A 15,125-nucleotide genomic window follows, 5' to 3' on the forward strand; every position below is an offset into this window, starting at 1 on the left:
AGTTTACTCATCAAATTTTAACTTGATAAACCACATATAGGTCCCATTTAGGACTGCACATAAAGTTCGTAGTTCGTGATATTCGATTTGAGTTTGATTCGAAAAACGTTCGCAATTAATTTAATTCAAAATTAGTTCGTTCTGAAACAAGTCAAACCAGTTCGGTTCGAATCTTATTCAAACTCAAACTCAAATTGAGTATAATTGACTCAAAATTGATCCGCAAACTATTTAGGTTCGAATCTCAAATAATGCAATTAATGGATTCAACCATCCATCTTTAATAATACAGGAATTAAACTTATATCAGAGCTCAAAATTATTAATATAATGGTAACTTATAATAGAAAAATATTTTAAATTTAACAGCGTAACAAATTAACAATGGAATAAGTTCCATTTGACTAGGTCCCTGCTGTGATTTTAATCAATCTAGCAGCGTAAAAGGTAAGGGAATCTTAAGCTGGCCCATAATCTATCAGTGTGAATTTGTAAAAGGTAAAATGAAACCTTGTGAATTTTGTTCTGCGAGGAGAAAACTAATGCATAAACTATCGGTATAACTATGGCTGTCAAAAAAAAAAAATATATAGTTCGTAATTCGATTGACTTCAATTCAAAAAATTTGTAATTCGCAATTAGTTCAATTCGAAATTAATTTGTTCTGAAACAAATCAAACCAGGTCAGTTCAAATCTTATTCAAACTCAAAGTCAAACAGAAGTAAGTTCGATTTGATTTGATTTGATTTGTTTGCAGCCCTAGTCCCATTACTAACCAAGTACTGTCTAGCTTTCTTTGCTCTCCTCTATTTTCTAAAAGAATGAATATACAAATTTATTAAAAGCTAAAACCCTGAAAGACTGATAATTAAAAAGAATAGATTTATATTATAAAATTCGAAGCTAATTGACAAATTTTGTAATATTGAAAATTAAAGATTCTTTAATGAGTACACACTGACACTAGTACAGTATACAAAGATCAAATCAAACTTCATCATGCCTTCATCTCTCTCCATTATTTTCAAAGTTTAAACAGTCGATTCGAAACGCTCAACCTAACCTCCATACTAAAATATGTTTGGAGACCAAATTTTATATTTTTAGGAATTTTTTTACTGTTTTTTTAGATAGGTAAAAAAAAAATACTGTTTTTAGATGGTTCAGATTTACTGATTTTGTATCTATCTAAGAAAATAGTAAAAAAATTCCTAAAAATATAAAATTTGGTCTCCAAACATATTTTAGTATGGAAGTTAGATTGAGCGGTTCAGATCGACTGTTTGAACTTTGAAAATGATGGAGAGAGATGGAAGCATGATGGAGGCACAAAAACATGGAGGCATTTGAACCCTCCTCTGAATATAGTCTCAACTAATTATTATTCTAAAATCCCAGCAGTACCATTTCTTTATGGTCCCTACTAATTATATAGTTTCTCTTTTACAGTCCCAGTACTCGTTCTTGCATCAACCTTTCTCTAACAAAAATAGTTGACTTCATATGAATAAATACTTCAGTGCATAAATATAAATACTTTTAGTACTTAGATATTAATATTTTTAGTGTCAGATATTTATACTTTTGTAGTTATAAATACTTAGAAGATAAGATATTAACATTTAAAAAAAAAGATATTAAACTTGTATGCGTAACTTGTTATGATTATCCCATTTCGAATTCTCCAATCACCTCCGCACCAGCCTTCCTGTAACAAAAATAGTTGACCTCATACATATAAATACTTCAGTGTATAAGTATAAATACTTTCAATCTTAGATATTAATACTTTCAGTGTCATATGTAAAAAAAATACTTGCAAGTATAGGTAAAAATGCTTGTACGGCGAGGTGTAAATACTTGCGCGACGACCGTTGGATTTCGGAGCTGCCAAAACCCGTTTAAGCCTAAGTTGCGGAAAGTCCATAAAACAAAAAAAATTATTTTTAACTTAAGCCAAGGATTAAAGAGATATGCCGAAAAGACCACCGAGAGTGTCCCTCTCCAGTCTTTCATTGCAAGGACCCATTAATCATTTACAAATATATTCCATTATTGATTTCTAAAAATTAAATCTATTCAACAATTAAATAAATTAATATAACATTTATACCTCATTTCCAAATTCGAATTGGAATGTAAAATCGACTCGCCTCAAAGCACCAGACGTCTGATGTCTCTATCGGTTATCCACTAGGACTAACCGGAGAGCGATTTATTTCTTTTGGTAGAAATACTGTAAACTGCGGAATTCTGCAAAAATACTATTCACCGAGAAAAGACAAAAATACATAAACACAAATTTACAGTTATTAAGATTCACTAATTAGCAAAACTGAAATACTGTGAAATTCGAGAACACACTATTCACCGATCCCGTAAATATACTTCTCAACAACCTGTAAGATTATGCGTAGATTATATATAACTTCATTTTCTCAACCGAAACACTATTTGGGAGAGAAACTGAGAAAGAGAGAAAATACCGATTCGATTCGACACGAAACGATACGAGTGAATACTAGATTTCTCTCTTTACACCTTATGCCTTTATATAGGCCATAGGGTTGGTTGCCTAATTACCAAAATACCCCATGTATAGTAAAGAGGTTATGAATAGTAAGGAGGTTCCAAAGTGAAAAGACCAAAATGTCCTCGGCCCAAATTCAATTAATATTCATATAATTGTTCTGAACAATTATATTACTTGCGGCTGTTGTTTTGGTAACTTTTATACAACGTATCGTGTATGCTTATAAATTAACCTTTGTTTTTGCTTTGTCATTTTTACATGACATTTATAATTCAATTATGTCACGTATAATTTTTATTATAACCATCTTATTATTAATCATAATCAATTTATAATTAATCAATAAGATTATTTGATTAGCTCCTATACGGTGTGACCCGATAGGATCTGTGTTATGTTGGTAAATAGAATTAAAACTGTTTTAACTTCTACAAATCATGGGAGGCATCTGGCAGTATACATCATGACCATCCAATTACACAGATGATGCTGTACTGTGTTGGGTTTTGACGGTTCAAACCCATTGATTAAGTATGTTGGGGTTTTGACGGTTCAAACCCATTTATTTGCTTAAGGTGCGGAAAGAGTAAAACAAAAATTTTACATCTAACTTAAGCTACGGATTAAATGAATCAAGAAGATCCGTTTAATCCTATTTACAGATCTACTCCATAATTGATTTTCTAAAGCTTTAAATCTATTTACCAATTAAATAGATTAATATAACAATTTATACCTTGTTTCCAAATCACAGTTGGAATGCAGACCGGGCGAGAAAAGCTACACCAGGGAAGAAATTGACTCGGAGTATCACACGTGTGATACCTCTATTGGTTATCCACCAGGACTAACCAGAGAGCGGTTTATTTCTTTTGCCAGAAATACTATAAACCGCGGTATATAGCAAAAACACTATTCATTGAAATTTTTCGTTTAATCAGATTCACTAAATAAACCAAATCTGAAATACCGCAAAAATTTGGTAAAACACTATTCACTGATCCGAAAAAAACCTTAAACCGAGAAAAAGAGAATTCCAATTAACAAAGTAATCAGATTAACACGTGAATTAGTGAATTTTCTTTTTCACCTATGCCCCTCTATTTATAGACATTCGAGGAGGTTCGCAAAAAGACCGAAATGCCCCTGAAGTTGCCAAAATTACCATAATGCCCTTTTGTGGCGGTTTTGGAGAGACATTCAAATTTGATTTTGCAACTTCATATTGGTTAGATTAGTTTAATGGATTCTAAACCCATTAACCCAAACCCATTATGAATAGTAAATATCCAAATCAAATATGTATAATTGTCATGTACAATTATATTCGTCTGCGGTTTTCGTTTGGTAATTTTTATACAACATGTCAAACACGTTTATAAACTAACCAGTGTTTCTGTTTGTCATTCTAAATGACGTATAATTAATTATAATTAATTATATCAAGTATAACTAATTATAACCATTAGTTTTTGCTTTGTCATTTTTACATGACAAGTATAATTTAATTATAACACGTATAATTAATTATAACTATCTTAATATTAATTACAATCAATTTATAATTAATCAGTAAGATTCTCCGAATAGCTCCTATATGGTGTGACCCAATAGGATCTGTGTTATGTTGGTAAATAGAGTTAAAACTGTTTTAACTTCTATAATCATGAGCGGCATCTGGCAGTATACATCATGACCATCCAATTACACAGATGATACTGTACTATACAATATCACGATCCAGTAAACAATTTACTTGTGTCTGTTCTTTTGTCTCATAGCTATCAGATCAGTTTCAAGGTAGATGTGTGTCATCCTTGCTAACTGAATCTTTTCTTGATCTTGAGCAGATTATCAAATATAATTACTCTTGTAATTATACCGCATGCAGATAATCTAACTCTACCAAGGGGCCCAGTGATGCTATAGCTCGTACAAAAATACGAGGGACAATAGTACTTTTGGTAAACCATCACTTCCTTAGCTAAGCTATACATATGGAAGTGCTACCGTTATGACTGCTTTTTACGGACATCGTTAGATAACACTCACACATACACATCTCTTAGCTGGAATGATGAATACCTCATACTGTAGAACTTTACACTGAATGAAAACATTAATGACACGAACACAATTCTATTTAATGTTTCATTCGGGGTCTGTCAAATACCATGTTCCTAGAACATGTATCTATGTGATTAAAATAACATCTCGTGTCTATGGTTTGTAAAACTTAACCATCTTTTAATCCACATACTAACCTAGTAACGGTTAATTAGTGTTCCTGCTAATTACCTCGGTTAGTGACTTCTTAAGAATATATATCATCTTAATTATGGAGTTTCACAATTCCAGTCATGAACTCGAATTGATCCATAATTCAATAATATTCAAGGCAACAAAATGATATATAATTATGAAAGTTTTGATGCTTAGATAGCAAGGAATAAAACAAAAATTTTATTCGACTCAAAACAAACGATCTAGTTATTGTAAGTGCAAGAAACAATCTTAATTAGCCTAATCAAGAATGGAATAACATAATACCTTGGATTTGATCTCCAAATCAAATCAAGAAGAGTTGTCTTGCTTAACAACTTCTTATTCCCTTCCTCTTTCAATGGTGGTTGTGCTTTAGCCCCTCAAATGACGAGCCTCCTTAGGTATCCACCGAGAGATTAAAAAAATACTTGTATCTCTAAGGCTAGTAAGAGATTAACAAGTAGAACCTTAATCCTAGTTTTTAACCCTCTTCTTAATTTCTGAAAACTTATTAGAGGATTTCTAGATCTCAACACATGAGAGAAAAATGGAAGAGATGAGAAAAGAGCAAATTTCGGCCAAGATATTTTTCACAGAAAATTTCTGACCTTTCGGTACTAAAATCCTTATATCTTTTTCTAGGTAACTCCAAACGACTTGAAATCTTCACCATTGGATTCTAGACTCCAAGGGCTACAGATTACATAGGTCATGCGTCCAGAATGATTAGTATTTTTCCTTTCAAATTCCAGTTCAAAGTTACCTAAAAAATCTGTCCAGAAATTTTTTTCCTCTTTAATGAGATTGATTAGATTTAATGACATATTTAAATATTCCTTAAATCATGCCATGACTAATCAATTCTCCCCAGCATATATTTGGGCTTTGGGCTTAAACATATTAATCGTATTAATATTTAATTAAGTCCACAATCTTATACATTAAAAGAGGCCAACATATAAATTAATATTCCATGTTAATTTATATGCATCTCTCACGTGTCAAAAGCTATTTAAAATATGTCACACATACTTTAAATATTACTAGGATTATTTTATAACATCTCCATGTCATAAAATTATTCATATATTAATAACATATAATTTGTACAAATTAATTATAACTTCTTATAATTAACATAGCACATATTATATACATATCACATATGTTTTATTAATATATTTTCTTTTAATCTTTCATATGGTGTGACCCTATGGGATCCCATCATTATGGCAATAGAATTAAACATTTTAATTCCATAAATCAATGATACAACTAGCCGTGGTATATTGATTACCCAAATGACGTGGATGAAAAAGCACAATGCAAAATCACGATCCCTGTAACATTAAAATGTTGTTGTGTCAATTCCTTGCCACATGATATCCAAATAATCGTAAGGTAGGAATGTGTCATCCTTACCAATTATTCTTTCTTGATTTCCTGAAGTTTAATTATGATATGATTATCATATAATCATATTGCATGCACATAATATAAACTTTATCAAGTGGCCCAGAGATATCATCACTTATATTAACATATAAGGGACAATGGTTTCTTGATACATATCGTTCTTCCGCATAAGTTATATGCACTGCAGTAACTGCCTTTATAACTCCTGGTTAAAGAGAGCGTTGGATAGTACCAACAATACACATCCCTTATGTAAGAAAAATAAATATCTCAACCAAAGAATTCTAGACACAATGAAATATCAATGACACAAAACACAATCCATATGATATTTCATTCTTGGGTCTGTCCAGTGCCATACATCTCCATGTATGCACATGTGTGATTAGATCGATAACTCCTTATCGTATAACCTATAGAACATGGCCATCATCTAATCACCACACTTATCTTATATGGTCAACCAGTGTACCTTGCTGATTGCCAAGATAAGGAACATTTAAGAGTAAACAAATTTATTCATTGTGAAGTTCTACAATTTAAGTCATCAACTCAAATGATCCACTAATATGAATACTCAAGGTACAAAATGATAAAATCATTCACTAATAAACTAAACATATCATAGATATAATCTGGGTCTAGGACACCAACACTAACAAATTAAACATTCAATTCATGAACAAAGCTTTATGATAAATTATCGAATTATTGACTTCTAGATTATTACAAACTAACATGCTGTACAATATCACAATCCAGTAAACTATTTTACTTGTGTTAATTCTTTTGTCTCATAGCTGTTATATCCCAAAATTTTAAAACAGATTTAATTTGCTAAATTAAATATTATGCTCAAATTTAAATTTTAGTTAATTAGATGACCTTTCAGATTTTATCTGACTAATTTAAAAACGAATCTAAAATTTTGAAATATAAACTAATTGCGAAATTATGTATATTAAGAAAGAAAATAAACCAAATGTTATCGACTCTTGTAAATAAATAAATCTATCAAATTCTAATTAAGAAAATAAATATACAAATGTTTGTACAAATGTTTGTACAAATAACATTATATAAAAGTTACGTTCATTTATAAGCTATAGAATTTGATTTGGGTAATTATATATATGTATATACTAATTAATATCAAATAATTCGGATCCTAAAATCAAATTATAAACACTTAAGGATATTCATACGACATTATAAAATATTACGAAACCTTGATTCGAATTTATAAAGAGAATTTATTTTTAGATCAAACATTCAAGTTATATAAATTTCTGAATTTTTCTAAACCCTTTGATCTTGAATCTGCATGAATCCTGAAACCATTCTATCATTTGATTTCTGAATGTAATTGAAATGAAGAATAAACCCCATTTAACTTAATTTTCGGGTCCACTCAAGGAATTCACTTCCCTTCGGTATATCTCATATTCTACGTGACCTTTTTGGAAAATCTCAAACCGTTTAATACGTTCCGCACTAATCTTAAAGCAGAACCCCTCCCATTCAAAACCCTCAACTCTCTCTTCTCTCTTTCTCTCCCCTGCTTCTGGGTCCCGATGCCTCTCTTTCTCTCTTTCGCCGTGCCTCTTCGGAAAACCCTAAGAGATGCGATCGCCTCTCTCTCTTTCGATCACGCGAGCGACACAGTCGCCTCAGTTCCACCTGTCCCGTCGGTTTGCCTGCGTGGGTGAAGCCACTGACAGTACGGCTGTCAGGGAGTTGCTTCCCTCCCCGCCTTGCTGCCTTGTTTGATTCCGGGTATATAAGGCCTCTCTCTCCCTCGTTTTGGCTCTGGTTTGTTCTCTTTACCCCGCTCATGTGTTGAGAAAATCTTCTCTCTCTCTCTCTCTCTCTCTCTCTCTCTCGTTGCCTTTGATTTCTGTTCTGAGTGAAAATTCAGAAACCCTAGAAATTAGGGTTGAGGCTGGCTGGTGCTATCCTGGTGCCGTGCTGGTGTCGGCTTGGTGCTGTCTGGTGCTTAGTTGGAGCCGGCCGTTCTTTTCCAAATCCATCTCGTGCTAGCTCAATCGGGTAAATTTCTATAGTGCTCGTTAAATTGATCGGATTTTGTCTTTGCACGAGTTGTTGATTTTCTCGGCAAAGATCTGACTTGGGTTGTGTGCCTTATTCTCATGGCCACCCCCCTTCCCCTTTTCCCCCTTCCTTTTTCTGTTCTGGTTCGCTCAGACTAGTATGTGTATGTGCTTGTGTTTGCTACGGCTTGGTTGATGCTTGACTGGTACCGTACCAGTACCTGTTCTGGTCTGTTCTGTGGTGTTTGATCTCTTGTTGCCTTGCTCTCTGCTCTGTTCTGTTGTTACTGGTCTGGCTTGTGCCTTGTTCTGACCAGTTGCCTTGACCTGTTCTGCTGGTTCTGTGTTGAAGCTGTAGTGGTATTGTTTGACTGGTGCATCCATGTTGTTGTTTGTACTGATTGTGCTTGTATGTGATGCTGGTACCAGTGGTACCAGCCCAGTGAACTGCTGGTACTGTGCTGAATTGTTTTGTACCAGACCTTGACTTGACAGGGACCAAAATGTAAATAAATTAAATTGGGGGTTGTTTGTGCAAAATACAAACCCTTGGAAGTATTTAAAATTTAAGGGGGCCAAGGTGCAATTTTACATTAAATTTGGGCTTGGCCCTTTTTCTTGTTGGGTTCGGCTGAAAATTTAAGTTGGGCTTAGGCCCTTGTATAAAAACAGAAACAAATGAATTGGAATTGGGCTTTGATTTGTTGGGCCTATATATAATTTATTAATAAATTAGAACAAGGCTTGGGCCTTAGTATAAATGGGCTTGGCAGATTTTAAAAGGGTTAATTAATTATGGTACTTGGGTTTTTCCCAAATGGCGTAATTATCGGATAAAAACGTGGCTCTTAAAGTTAAGTTTTATAAGGAATCGAATTAAAAATCGGATGCTTACGTAAACTTGAACTAGTTCGGGAAATGATTATACCGTCCAGGGTCTTGATGCCTCGATGATAGCTCATAACATAATTTGAGCAGATACTAAAACAACCCGATTGGACACCTGTATGATCCCGAAACAAACCAAACTAAAACTCCCAACACATGTAAAATAAATAAAAGTTTCATAATAAGTTTTAAATTAAAATATTTCTTTTAAAATATTTTCAAACTTGTACGAAAAACTCGTTACTAATTAATAAAGAACAATTAATTAGCAACGAAAAATATTTATTTTGACTTACATTCGAAACGACTAATTATGCGTAGGATTAGATTAGTTATAAAATAACGAACTGCTCGACTTAGAAATAATTAGAAAAACACGTAAAATAGGTAAACATTTCTCTTCTAAAAAATTTCTAAACCAACTTACGTGTCTAAATTATAATATAACTAAAAGCATAATTATAATACTTATTAGTTTAGTAATAATTGCATAATTTATACATTTTTATATAAGAATAGTAATATTAGGAAATTGTAATAATAAATTAACTTCGAAATTGCAAATTGACTGATTAGAATAATTATAGTTAAGCTAGAATAAATCAAGTAGCTGAGTAATTAGGATATACATTAATTGGTAAGAGCACGTATAAAAATTATGTAACTCACGAATAATAATTTTGCGAATATTTTGACATTAGAAATTCTACAAGCAATATATCTTCAAAGTAAATTATTAAAACTATAAATTAATTAGATTAAAATTTGCTTAGTGTAAATGAAACAAATTATTAAGATCTGATAAATCGGTTCAGTCAGACTGACTGAATCGAAAACTTTTATAAGACCGAAATAATCGACACTCTAACCTACACGATAATTGGGACGAGGGTTAGAGTATCTTAGAGTAGACTCTAAATAGTGTAATTTTGTAATTTCAGACCAGTCGGCTCCGTACAAGTCCGATCCGTGGACTGATCCGACTGATCCGACTGACCCGCAGTTCGGAGCATACGCGGAGCACGTTGATTATTAGCGACAGAGACTCCAGCCCTACAGGTGTGGGATATCTGAATTATTCTTTTCGTGGGCGTACTCTTACCAGTCAATCCATCTGACCTGACATCCGCACTTTATTTTAAGTAGTTGCATTAAAACTGTAGAGCATGTTTATCCTTTTTCTGCACTATAGGTAGAATTGCATAAGCCCTGAAAAACCTGAATTTACTGTATTGTAGGAGTAGAGTAATTAAATAATACTATACTGATATTATTAGAATATTAGGATACTAGTTCGTCTTTTTCTCGTGGAGACAATATATTATTATTATATTACGTGCATACGCATGCATTGGTGAGAGTTGAGCAGAGCCGAGTGACTTCGTTCCGTCTTGGTGTCACTTGGCATGGGACGGCCCGACAGCCACTGAGCTGAGGATCACTTGATCCTTGGATGGCTTTAGGATATTATATGTATAAAATTTGATTATATATCATTTTTCGATCATTTTTCGAGCAGTTCCGATCTCGAGTTCTGTGGCACGATACGATTCGGGAATTTATTTTTTCCCTACATTAGGAGCTACTTTGCCTAGAACGGAAGTTCCCAAGGCCCCATGCGGGTCTTGAGGAATGAAGTGCAAGTGCATAAGGTCGGCGAGCCTTGATGCGCGGGGTCGAGCTCGAGTCGAGCCCCTGATTCCTATTGGTCTGGCCGGACGGTAGAGTTCTCTCCTGCTCATGAGGGAAGAGATTAACTTTTTACGACTTGCATTGTATGATTTCTCCTATTGGATATGTTTGGGTGATGAATCGTTAGGCGAGATGACACACTGGATTTGATATAACCATCGGTTAGTGTGTTGTATAACTTGTGGGCAATGCTCGATGTCATTAGGCAACGTGTATCATTGTACCTATGAACACAGTCCTTGGATTATATTGGTTGGATCCTTTGATCCTATTGGCACAGCACGGGGTGATATACTTTATCCATATTATTATTATTATTATTGTATTTGACACACACAGTACAAGGAGTACTGGATTCCTACTTGTTTTATATCCGATATTACACCTTGATTTTTCTTTGGGTTTATTCCGCATGTTGGCATAATAGGATAATCGCATCATGGCATCATTCAAAGTATTATAAATTCTATTAGATATTAATATAGGTTCACACATGTGCATATTTTTAAATTGTATTCATTTTATAAATAAAAGTGCTTTGACCGTAGAGGATCCCTGAGGGGATAATTCTGGGTCACATACTGGGCGATTCGTCGCTCACCCACAAGTTGTTTCGTGGGTTTTAGATACAGGTTCTGGCAGTCCGCAGCAGGAGATGTCAAGAGCTGTCCCCGAGGGCCACACCACTTGACCTAGTTAGGGTTAGGCTTTTGATTAGGTTTACGAGTCCCGTATTTCCTATGTTATATATACGGGCTCGATAGATCATGTATCCCCTTCTATAGATGGTGTTATTTGGATCCGAGATGGATCGAATTATATATTATGTATGTGTATGTTTATTTATTTGCTATGTGACTGATGCTTGATATTTATATTATTTTGCTTCCGCTGCTGTTTGATTTATTATTCATGATTAGCCTTGTGTGCTTAATGATTAATTAAGCACGAGGCGAGGTTGATCACACCTTAATCCAGAATCCCTGGTTTGGGGTGTGACAATAGCTATCAGATCAGTTTCAAGGTAGATGTATGTCATCCTTGCAAACTTAATCTTTTCTTGATCTTGAGCAGATTATCAAATATGATTACTCTTGTAATCATACCGCTAGTGATACTTGCAAACTTAATCTATTCTTACTCTACCAAGGGGCCCAGTGATACTATAACTCGTATAATAAATACGAGGGACAATAGTACTTTTGGTAGACCATTACTTCCTAAGCATAAGTTATGTATACCGAAGAGCTACCATTATAGCTACTTTTTACGGATAGCGTTAGGTAACAATCACACATACACATATCTTAGTAGGAAAGATGAATACATTATAGTGTAGAACTTAACACTGAATGAAAGCATTAATAACACGAACACAATTCCATTTAATTTTTCATTCGGGGTCTGTCAAATATCTTGTTCCTGGAACAAGTATCTATGTGATTAAAATGACACTCTTGTCTATGGTCTGTAAAACTTGACCATTTTTTAATCCACATACTAACCTTGTAGCGATCAATTAGTGTTCCTGCTAATTACCTCGATTAGAGACTTTTAAGAGTATATATCATCTATATTATGAAGTTTCACAATTCGAGTCATTAACTCAAAATGATTCATAAATGCAATAATACTCAAGGCAACAAAATGATTAATCATCAAATTCATGAACAAAATATATATGATAAAATTATCGTATTATTGACTTCTAGATTATTACAAACTAACAATGACGAGCCTGAATGTACGTCATCATGGATCTGCATTTAATTTTCGGTGGTCCCCCCATGGGTACAGTACTGCGGGTGCTATTATCTTCGCGCTACAGTACCCGCACAATAATTAATTGTTCACCTCATAGCTATAAATACTTCCGTACATAGGTATAAATACTTCTGTGCATAGGTACTAATACTTTAGGAAAAAAAATCGAATTGTGTAGGTTTTGCGATCCCCACAAAAAGTTTTTTTTTCACATTTAATTTTCGATGGTCCCCCTGCGGGTACTATTATCAGCTCCCTTGTTTTTTTGAAATATTTGTTAGATTATTTTTTTTTATGTATAATTAGCAAAATTATACTAAAATACACTAAATTACGCTAATTATGGTAAATTATGCTAGATTATCTTTAATAATGGTAAATTACGCTAATTACATAAACATCAACTCAAGTTTTAGGACACTTCCCTTTGATTTTTGGCAATTCTGAATGTTGAAAAACGGCATAGCTATCACCGACGCATGTATATTTTCACAAGCTTTCTGAAAATAATCATTTGCTAAAATCGGACACTCAAGCACTTTATCAGAAAAATGTCGTTATTGACTAGATACAATTGATACTTTTCTTTTTAATTTGGATATTAATAAAAATGTCGGCAAAAGATTGTCGTCCGCTTTCTTTTTATTACACGATGTGTTCTATGTAGATTTTTTTTTTTAAAGGCTTAGTAATTCTATGTAGATTTTTCTTTTTATTACACGATGTAGCTAGCCTTTAAAAAAAATATATAATCTACATAGAACTACATCGTCTAATAATAAGCAAAACAAATTGATATTTTATTTATCAAATTATTTGAATTGTTCCATGAATATGAATTATGTCAATGTTTTGTTTTTCTTCTAATTTAGAATTGGACAAATTCATTTTTTTTTTAGGCTGCATCTGTAAATATGGAAAAGAAACCAATATAAACATAATTTTCACGGATCCAATTTGAAAAAAAAATACGCATGTAAGTTTACAAATAAGAACAAAGAATAATTTTTATTTTCCGATCTCTAGATTAGCAATTTTGTTTATTAAAAAATCACCAAATTTTAAGAAAATATACAAAAATATAATTTGTCGTGAACCTTCGTTCTTTAAATAATAGAAACAGTAATGTGAAAAATGAAAAAAATAATCTTAATCGTATACAACTGATCTTCTTTAAAATTTCAATCAATAAGAAAAAAATCTAAAGAACTTTTTTTTATATAGAAGCACTAAACTGAGAGATTAAAAAGTGACGCCAAAAATTAATTCATGTTCATCACAAAAAAGGAAAAAATGATCGTATTTTGAAATTTATAGAACACTGTTAAGAAGGCAATAAAGATTAGAAAAGCATTATGAAAAGAAAATTAATCTTGCTCTTTTATTTTTGTAATTTCAGTTATGGTCTATCCCAAAACTAATAACCCATCTCCAGACTCCAGATGCTGCTTTTGTAAGAAGTGGCAGGTCTAATTTGAGCCTTTAATTTTGTCGTCTAAAGCTTTAATGCTTAAAGTTTAAACTCCCGAAAGTATATTGTACAGTACTGAAATATACTTCTAAATACACAAAATTAAAATTCACGCATTTCCGATGGTACTAATTCAAATGCATTTTCAAAAATAAAAACAAAAAACAATGTATATGATCAGAATCAATGTTCTAAATAGCGCCGCTATAGCGTTTTTGAACCCTAAATACTAAGTTATGGCATCAAAACACGTTATTTGAGCTATGGACGCTATAGCGGTAATAACAGTCCGCTATAGCACATAGCGTGTAGCGCAAATAGCGCGCGCTATGCAACATGAGCTGTTTTTTTTTTCTTTTCTTTTCAATTTATATGGGCTTTAAATAAAGGCTCAGATTGGATTTTAACCGTGATTTTTTTTTTTGCAATTAACGTAGTAAGCTTTATATTAAATTATTAATTATTAAATGAGAGATCCATCAAACAAAATCAAATAAGAAAGCTACAGTGCGCTATGCAACATGAGCTATTTTTTTTTTCTTTTCAATTTATATGAGCTTTAAATAAAGGCTCAGATTGAATATATTAAGATATTTCTTGAAGTAATAAAATGATACTTACTATATGGTAGTTTGAATATTTTGAATAGATTAAGATAGTTAATTATGTCATGATGTATAGGTTATTTTGAAATTTAAATAGAAAAAATATAGATTATGTCATGATGCTGAATATATTTTGAATAGAAAAAGATCGATAGTTTATGATATTAATATTACTATGGATATTTTGAGTCGCAATTTGGACTTTGTATTGTTTCAATATGAATATTATAATTTTTTAATCAATTTGATGTTATTTATTGTTCTGTAAGACTTAGATAATGTTAATATTTAGTACAAATATATGATATAATTTTTATAAAAATTAAAAAATGCTATGTAGCATAGTGTTCGCTATAGCGATGCTATTCCCTATAGATTTTTTTGTAGGCTTCCTCTATAACGCGATAAACACTATTTAGAACCTTGATCAGAATATATA

At 32.5% G+C, this 15,125-nt stretch overlaps 1 long non-coding RNA gene across 2 annotated transcripts; it reads left to right on the forward strand.

The window, feature by feature from the left end:
* The first annotated feature begins 7,789 nt into the window (after positions 1–7,789).
* Positions 7,790–11,721, forward strand: LOC144573439 (uncharacterized). Of its 2 annotated transcripts, XR_013517967.1 has the most exons (3): positions 7,790–8,264; positions 10,096–10,213; positions 11,473–11,721. It is a non-coding gene; the product is annotated as an uncharacterized LOC144573439 (long non-coding RNA). The 2 variants fall into 2 exon arrangements; XR_013517966.1 differs by having other exon boundaries at positions 7,790–10,213.
* The last annotated feature ends 3,404 nt before the right edge of the window (positions 11,722–15,125 follow it).

The sequence above is a fragment of the Carex rostrata genome, chromosome 21 (genome assembly GCF_964058835.1).
Source record: "Carex rostrata chromosome 21, lpCarRost1.2, whole genome shotgun sequence".
Classification (NCBI taxonomy): Eukaryota; Viridiplantae; Streptophyta; class Magnoliopsida; order Poales; family Cyperaceae; genus Carex; species Carex rostrata.